Source organism: Juglans regia, chromosome 2 (genome assembly GCF_001411555.2).
Source record: "Juglans regia cultivar Chandler chromosome 2, Walnut 2.0, whole genome shotgun sequence".
Lineage (NCBI taxonomy): Eukaryota > Viridiplantae > Streptophyta > Magnoliopsida > Fagales > Juglandaceae > Juglans > Juglans regia.
The window spans coordinates 16,517,464-16,525,706 of NC_049902.1; positions in this window are offsets into that span (position 1 = coordinate 16,517,464).

Sequence of the window (8,243 nt, forward strand, 5' to 3'; positions counted from 1 at the left end):
AACTTTCCATTATGATTATTGCATATTGCTATAAATATGCTAGGTCCATCGCATGTTAATTGTCAAGAACGAGGGGTGTGTGACCTAGAGTTACATGTCCTAATGCTTTAGTCTCTGTCCAATCCCAAGCGGGGTCTGCGGGTGTCACGATATCACCAAGTGAAGGTCAAGAAATAGGATATGCCAAAAACTTCTTTTAGGACAAGGTACGACCACTACTGGTTTTTGGTGATGCCTTTTGGGTTAACCAATGCTCCAGCTGCATTCATGGACATGATGAACAAAATATTCAGACTTGAATTGGGCACTTCTTTTGAGAATATTGTTTGAGCCTTTCAAACCAACCCTTTAAATTATAGACCTCTAGTAGCCAACTTTGAGCCAATAAACATATATAGCCTTTTTTTCTTCATATACCTACATTATCCATACCTCTCCACTTTGGAGTATAACCTATACACTAATTTTCCCTACTCCAAGTGTGTACTTGATGTGGAATTCATTTTTTTCTTTTTTTGCAAGGAATAAAAAAAAAGAGAGAAAAAAAGGAAGAACATGAGTTACAAGGTGTTCAAGTATGTGAGCTTCAAAGACAAAAATACCAAGGCTAGGTAAAAATAGCAGAATATTAGGGTGACATATACTTGTTCACCAAATTGTTGAGCTAAAAATTAAAAATGTAACAAATGAAAAAAAAAAGGCGTTATTCTGTGATTTGAAAGGTTGAAGAGTACATCAAGTGAGAGATGTAGTTTATTAAGATATTCAATAAGATTCCTTTGGTATGTACTTGGATATTTTTGAATCATTTTTCTTTTCTCGTCATATAGCCTAACCTAAGCCACATTACAACCTTTTGTTTTGCCTGTTATGATCCCAAGTAAGCTTGTGGAATGAATGATTGAATTCTCATTTGTTAGTGTTCCTATCATAAGAGCAATCCTTGCTTGTTGCTTGTTCATAATTACCAAAATCTCCATGTGATTGTGTGTACACCACTTGTCAACTCCATAGAGAGAACCCTTACATGAAATACTATTATACATGTGAGTTATGGAGTTGAACCTTTTTCTTTAGACGTTCTTGATGTTGCATGTGTCAAGGTTAGTGGTAAGACGGTTATGGGTTGGAGAACAAACAAACACTCTGTGAATTGCTATAAGTGGATTGATCTTGATGGGTTATTGGATTCCTTAGTTTGTTTTGACATGTGAATCTCAAAAATGTGAATTGGTGACCTATTTTAGTAATTCTCATCTCTCTCATCTCTTTAGTATAGAAATTGTTAGGGACTAGCAATAAGCACGTTGAGGGGTGTGATGAGTATACGAAAGTACACTCTAAATACCCTATTATTGGACTAAAATACTAAAATGTGAATATAAATCATAAGAATTAATGTATATTCTTGAATTGAGTTTCTATTTACGTTGGGATACTCCTTAGCAGATTTTTCCGTTTAATTTCAAGATTTATAAAAGAGCAAGTCAAAGCCCAATTAAATTCAAAGGAGGACTTTCAAGTGGGCAAGACGTTGGAACAACCTAAGAACTTTCAATGAGTGTAGGACCTCCAAATAAGTAATGATGAGGTTTGAGAGTAATTCAAATCAGAGTCCAAAACACGCTAGGAGACAGCCTGGACATACTTTAGTATTTTGATCGTAAATTTCTATTCACATATCGGATTGATGCGATTCTTAATGCGTTAGAAATATATCTTAAAGGGCTATAAATTTATCTCTAATAAGTATTTCTAAAATCAAACTCCTGAAGTGTGTACATGGCTGCCAAGATGAGTCCTAAAAATTAGAAAATTTCTTATGCGGAATCATGAAGACATTAGGGTTTCTTTCCTACCCTATTTAAGCATATAATTAGCACGAAATTGGAAATTTTTGAAAGGAGGATAGACGACTCAGTTCTAAAGAGAGGAAAAAATACTTTTTATTTATTTATTTTTAGTTCTTCCATGGAGAACTAAATCTTGGGTAAAGCCTAGGGCGTAAATTGATTTGTGAAAATACTTTGACTATATTTCAATTCATTGATTAAACTTTATTGTTTAAAATTTTAGGATTCAATTCTCTATTTTTTTTTATATTATAAGTTTGAGACAATTATATTAAATCTTACTATGGTTTGATTTTCTTGAGATATAGGATTATGAATTTATGATTGTGACTTAAACAAGCTTTTCATGCCATTGATGTGATTTTTTGTTGTATTATTGTTTGTAAACATAGTATCATTTCTAGATCTAATATTCATTTTTATATATGAAAATCATGGTTTGTAAATGGAGAATAGATTTTAGAATTAAATTTGAGAAAGTAGATGAAGATAATGTCATATCTTCCAATTACAAATTTGGTGCTATAATTCATAATTGTGTATATCGTTTGGATTGAAAAAGTTAGAGTATTGGATCCGGTTGATGGAAGCCCAAAGCTTTACTTACCTTCTTATCCGTACCGTAATCTCATTTTAATTACCTGCTTTAGGTAGAATTTTTAAATTCTTGTGATATTATAATTTGATCTTTTTTTTCAAGCATGAGTCTTGTTGTGTTTGTTTCGATTCCCAGTGGATTGACACCCTGAACTATACTATAACACCTCGTACTAGTTTGGGCATAATCAAGGCGCCTGACGAACTAGGCAATGGAGCTAAGAGAGTTCAACATCGAATACGTACCCCAAAATGATGTTAAAGGATAGGTGTGGGTGGAGAGGATGGGTACGCCATCGTCAGTGGACCAATTGCTCACCAACATTGGCCTGCCCTACAGCACGGAGGTGATGGTCGTGCCGCTACAACCCAAATTCTGAGTTCCCCTCATGGACATGTACGACTAGACCAGGGACCCCTTAAACAACTGGTGGCCTTTAGAGCCCACATGACTCTGCATGGTTTCTCAGGGGAAGTGGCCTGTAGGGCCTTCCACTGCTCAAGAAGTAGGCTATAGAAGCAATAATCGTCGTTATTGTGCCTACCACTAGTCCACCACCCATAACACAGAAGATTGCATTTCCTTGAAGGAGGGGAGAGAGGAGATTGAGCGATCAAGGCCCCAATACCCTCCTGGCTGAGGACCAAAGCAAGAGTAGAGAAGAAGGTCGTAGGAGAGAAGTGTAGAGTGGTTACACCCTACTTGAGGGAGTCCTATATAAGAGTGGTTACACCCCATCACACTACACCCTACTTGAGGGAGTCCTGTATAAGAGTAGTTACTCCATGCCTCTCCTTTGGTGCGTCTCATTAAAAGAAGCCCAGTATGTGTTGGCAGAGGTAAAAGAGGGAATTTGCGGTGACCACTCCGTGGGAAAGGCGTTGGAAGGCAAAGTGATGAGGACGGGGTTCTACTAGCCTAGTGCCTTCCAAGACGCAGAAGAATACGTTTGGAAGTGTAGAAAATGTCAAGAGTACTCCAAAGTACCTCATTGCCCGCCAGAGGAGTTGACATCAATCACCTTGCCTTGGTCGTTCGCCCAATGGGGGGTTGACTTGGTAGGCCCCCTCCCTCCGGGCAAAGGGGGAGTAAAATTTCTGGTGGTGGTGGTAGACTACTTCACTAAGTGGGTAGAGGCTAAAGCATTGGCAACAATCACTACACGCAACATCACCCGCTTGGGCGACAATCAAATTTCGGTACTCATCTCCAGGACATCCATAGTCCAACGGGCAAGCTGAAGCAACAATAAGATGCTAATGGGGATTCTCAAGAAGAAACTCAGCGACAGGAAAGGCATCTGGGCAAAAGAACTCCCAGTGTGTTGTGGGCATATTTGATCACATTGAGAACCTTGATGGGAGAAACCCCCTTCACTCTCACCTACGGATATGAGCTGATGCCGCCAGTCGAGGTTGGGATCCCTACCTACAGTAACACTTCGAACAAAGCTCCAACAACGAGTGACTAGAAGAACAACTTGACCTATTGGAGGAGCTCAGGCTTGAAGCAAAAATAAGGACGGCGGTCAATAAGAGGAGAGCTGAATGATGTTTCAATAAGCGGGTACGACCAAGAGCATTAAAGATAGGCGACATGGTGCTAAAGCAAACTAGGACAACCACTCGAGACGACGAAAAACTAGGTCCCTGGTGGGAGGGCCCCTACGTGGTTACTACCAACAACTGCCTGGGCTCTTACTAGCTCCAAAACTCTCAAGGGAATGAGTTGTCACACCCCTGGAATACAGAGCATCTGCGAAAGTTTTATTGTTGAAAAGTGTAAAACGTGTAAGTTATATTACCATGGCCAGCAATGTAAACTCTATTAATGAAAGTATGGTTGTCCAAGAATGAATTGTGCCTCGCCTTAAAACACCCACTACAGCTATGTCTCAACTCCCTTATTCAAGAATGAAATCTCCATCACTGACAACTTACAATCGATGTGATATCAACGTGCGAGAGAGGGTCCAGTCCCAAACTACCCGACAACTTACCTCCCCGCGAGGATCAACAAGAGGGTCCAGCCCCCCTCGGCAGCCCGACCTCCCTCACAGAGAAGAGCGAACCCAACAACTTAGCTATTCGACAACTTACCTCTCCGCAGGATCCAAAAGGGTGGGTTATGCCTTAAGGCTGCTTTATCCCTCCCGCAGTGGAGAGTGGGTCCAGCCTCTGGCTACCAGACACTTACCTTTCCCTTGGGTGTCAACAGGCTGGAACGGGTCCAGTCACAAACTGCCTGACAACTTACCTCCCCGCGGGACACAAAGGGATGAGTTACGCCTTAAGGCTGTTCTATCCCTCTCGCGATGGAGAATGGGTGCAACTTACCCCGACTTTTGCCATGGTGAAGAGCGAGATCAGCGCCAACCTACTCGACATTTACCTGCACTATGATATCAACGGGCGGGAGCAAGTCTAGTCTCAAACTGCCAGACAACTTACCTCCCCGCGAGGATCAACAAATGGGTCCAGCCTCCCTCGGCAGCCCAACCTCCCTAACAGAGAAGAGCGAACCCAGCAACTTAGCTATCCGACAACTTACCTCTCTGCAGGATCCAAAAGGGTGGGATACGCCTTAAAGCTGCTTTATCCCTCCTGCGGTAGAGAGTGGGTCCAGCCTCTGGCTGCCAGACACTTACCTTTCTCGTTGGTGTCAACAGGCTGGAGCGGGTCCAGTCACAAACTGCCTGACAACTTACCTCCCCGCGGGACACAAAGGGATGAGTTACGCCTTAAGGCTGTTCTATCCCTCTCGCAATGGAGAATGGGTGCAACTTACCCCGACCTTCGCCACGGTGAAGAGCGAGATCAGCACCAACCTACCCGACATTTACCTGCCCTATGATATCAACCGGCGAGAGTAGGTCTAGTCCCAAACTGCCAAAAACTTACCTCCCCACGAGGATCAACAGGCAGGTCCAACCCCCCAGATGGCTTGACCTTCCTCACGAAGGAGAGCAGGTGTAGCCTCTTCTCTGCTCGATAACTTACCCCAACCCCATCACAGCGAAGAGTAGACCCAGCTCCTTAGTTTTCTAACAACTTATCTACCTGTGGGACCCAAAGGGATAGGTTATGCCCTAAGGCTGCCTTATCCCTCCCGTGGTAGAGAGCTAGTCCAGCCTTTGGCTGCCCGACACTTACCTTCCCTGTGGGCGTTAATAGGCAGGAGCGGGAGCCAAAGGGATGACTTATGCCTTAAGGCTACTTTATCCCTCCAGCGATGGAGAGCTGGTTGAGCCTCTCGGCCACACGGCAACTTACCCTGACCTCCACCACGGCAAAGAGAGGGATTAGTGCTAGCCTACCCGATACTTACATTCCCTGTAATGTCAACGAGTGTGAGCGGGTCCTGTCTCGAACTACCCGGCTTACCTCCTTGTGAGGGACTAAAGGGAGAGTCCAACTTGGAGTGACTTCTACCCCTCGCGGAGGGGGCGACTTACCCCGACCCCCATCATGGCGAAGAGCGCACCAGCTCCTCAACTATCCAACAACTTACCTCTCTCGGGGAACCAAAGTGGCGAGTTAGCCAAAGGCATCCCGACCTCTCCCCAAAGAGTGTGGGTCCAGTATCTCAACTGCCCGAGTTTAACTCCTAGAGTGTGTCTCCCCCAACAAAGAGGCAACAACTAAGCGAGGGCCTCAAACTTCCATCGCACCCCATCAAAACGACTCAGGTTTACAAGCTCCACAATTACAGTGTTATTTGTATCGATCTTTCATATAGCTCCCCCCCCCCCCCTCAACATGGAACCTGCAAAATATGGTAAGGCCAATGAAGTGTACTAGCCTTCGATAACCTGGGTCGCCTGCTAAGGCCCAATCCAACGCGCCTAGCAAAGGTGAGTGGTGGCATGGCCTCTACTAGCCAACTTCACCCAACTGCTCTCTCCCCGTTACACTCCTTGAGCATAAAATAAATAAATAAATAAAGAGAAGGAGAGAGGAGCACAAGAAGATAAAGTAATACTCCCAAATTCATTAACATTGTTGCAAAGTACAGGTACAAATGGAGAAAAATAGAAACACAAAGATACAAGAGAAAAATACGCAAGGCAATCAGGGTTCAACTAGTGACATTGTCTGAAAGGGCGCTTAGGATCAAGTCATTCCCTATCGAGGCACCTCACTTTAGCACTACCGAGTCCAGAGGCAAGTCCTTCACCTTCAGAGACCTCAAGTCACTGTGAGGATTAACAAACACATGGTCCCACATTCACTCCAAGATAGCCGTAAGACCAGACGTCATCGCGAACCAAATTGGCGTGTGACAACTCAGCGTGCAGCTGAGGGACGGTGGCCTCAACATGATCCAGGCTGGAGCATAGGTCCTCAATAGTTGCTTCATGAGCGGCTATCATACGATTGGCCTCAGCCAACCTGATCTCCAACGCATCAGCCCAGCTATTCTTGCTGGATTCCCTAGCACCCTCTAGGACTTGGCCTTGAGAGAGTCTGACTAAGCGCCGCTTCGAGGCGATGGAAACCGGCCTCCTCTCATGACCTTGCCAAGTCAGACTTGAGTTGGGCCTTCCGATGACGAAGTTGGACTATCCTTTTCTACCTCTGCCAGCGACTAAGTTGCACCTTCATCAGGGCTCCCTCTAACATATTTTCTTTCTCTCTCTTCCTTGACTACGTGCTAGGTCAATCGGGCCAAGGATTGGAGTGCCCAGTTCTCACCCTCTAGCCCCTCCTTGTCATCCAAAATGAAGGCCACCAATGGCTCACCTCCCTTCCATGAAAGTATTCAAGTTAGTACCAAAAGAAAATATGCCAAGAAGACCTAAAGAAGATTGGGATGAGTTAATAGTCAACCCAGGAAAAGAACCCCCTGAGCTTCTCGGCGATCTCTTGGACAGATTCAGAACAAGCCATGTCTACCTCCGAACTTGGGGCAGTGTAATACCTTCCCTCAGAGGGATTCTCGAGTAAAGCACCATCGCCAAACGGTGTGTCAACGCCCCCCACAAACTCCATCGAGAATGGACCTCCCCGGCCTTCACCTTTATCTTCCATGGCATGCTTGGGATCCTCTCCGACCCATGGGTCAGTTGGAATAGCTTGAGCCTCACCAGCCATCAACACACCAATATCAGGTCCGATGAGAGCTACCTCGATCTCCCTCGCCGCCCCCATTGCCACCTTGGCGCTAGCTCTTGTCGACAATAAGACCAGGATGCTATTAGTGAAGGACAATGGGGCCCCAGCGTCGGCCAAAACAACAGGGACCTCACTGGCCCCACTGACCCCACAGTGACCTCAGCCCTAGCTTCTACCGATACAAAGGTCAGGATGGTGCTAGTGAATGAAGCCCCAACTAGCACTAGTGCAGCCTCAACTTCATATGCATAAACCAGAACCCCGGCAACCCAAGACACTACCCTTGCCATTTCCCTCCCAGGCACGACTTCGTCACCTCCACCCCCCTCAAAAATAGCTTTGGTAGAGAAAACATTGACTTTGAGGGAATAAGCAATAGGAGACTCTAGGATAGAAACCCGGTCAAAAGAATCCACACCCCCAATAGGATGTTCTTCAGACATTGGCGAGGGAATCATCTCGATATCAATCTTAGGAGATGGGACCACTATTTGGGAGACTCGTGTAGGGAGGGTCCAAAAGGCCTCATTGCCCAACTGGGTCAGAGAAAGAACCTCTGAAGGGATTGGAAAGGACACCTTGGGCTAAGTAACATCGGCCATCAAGGGGTTGGCCCGGACTTGCTGAAGGGCCTCACTGATGCCTGCCTCTCCAGGGATGACTTTGGCCGCCAAACAA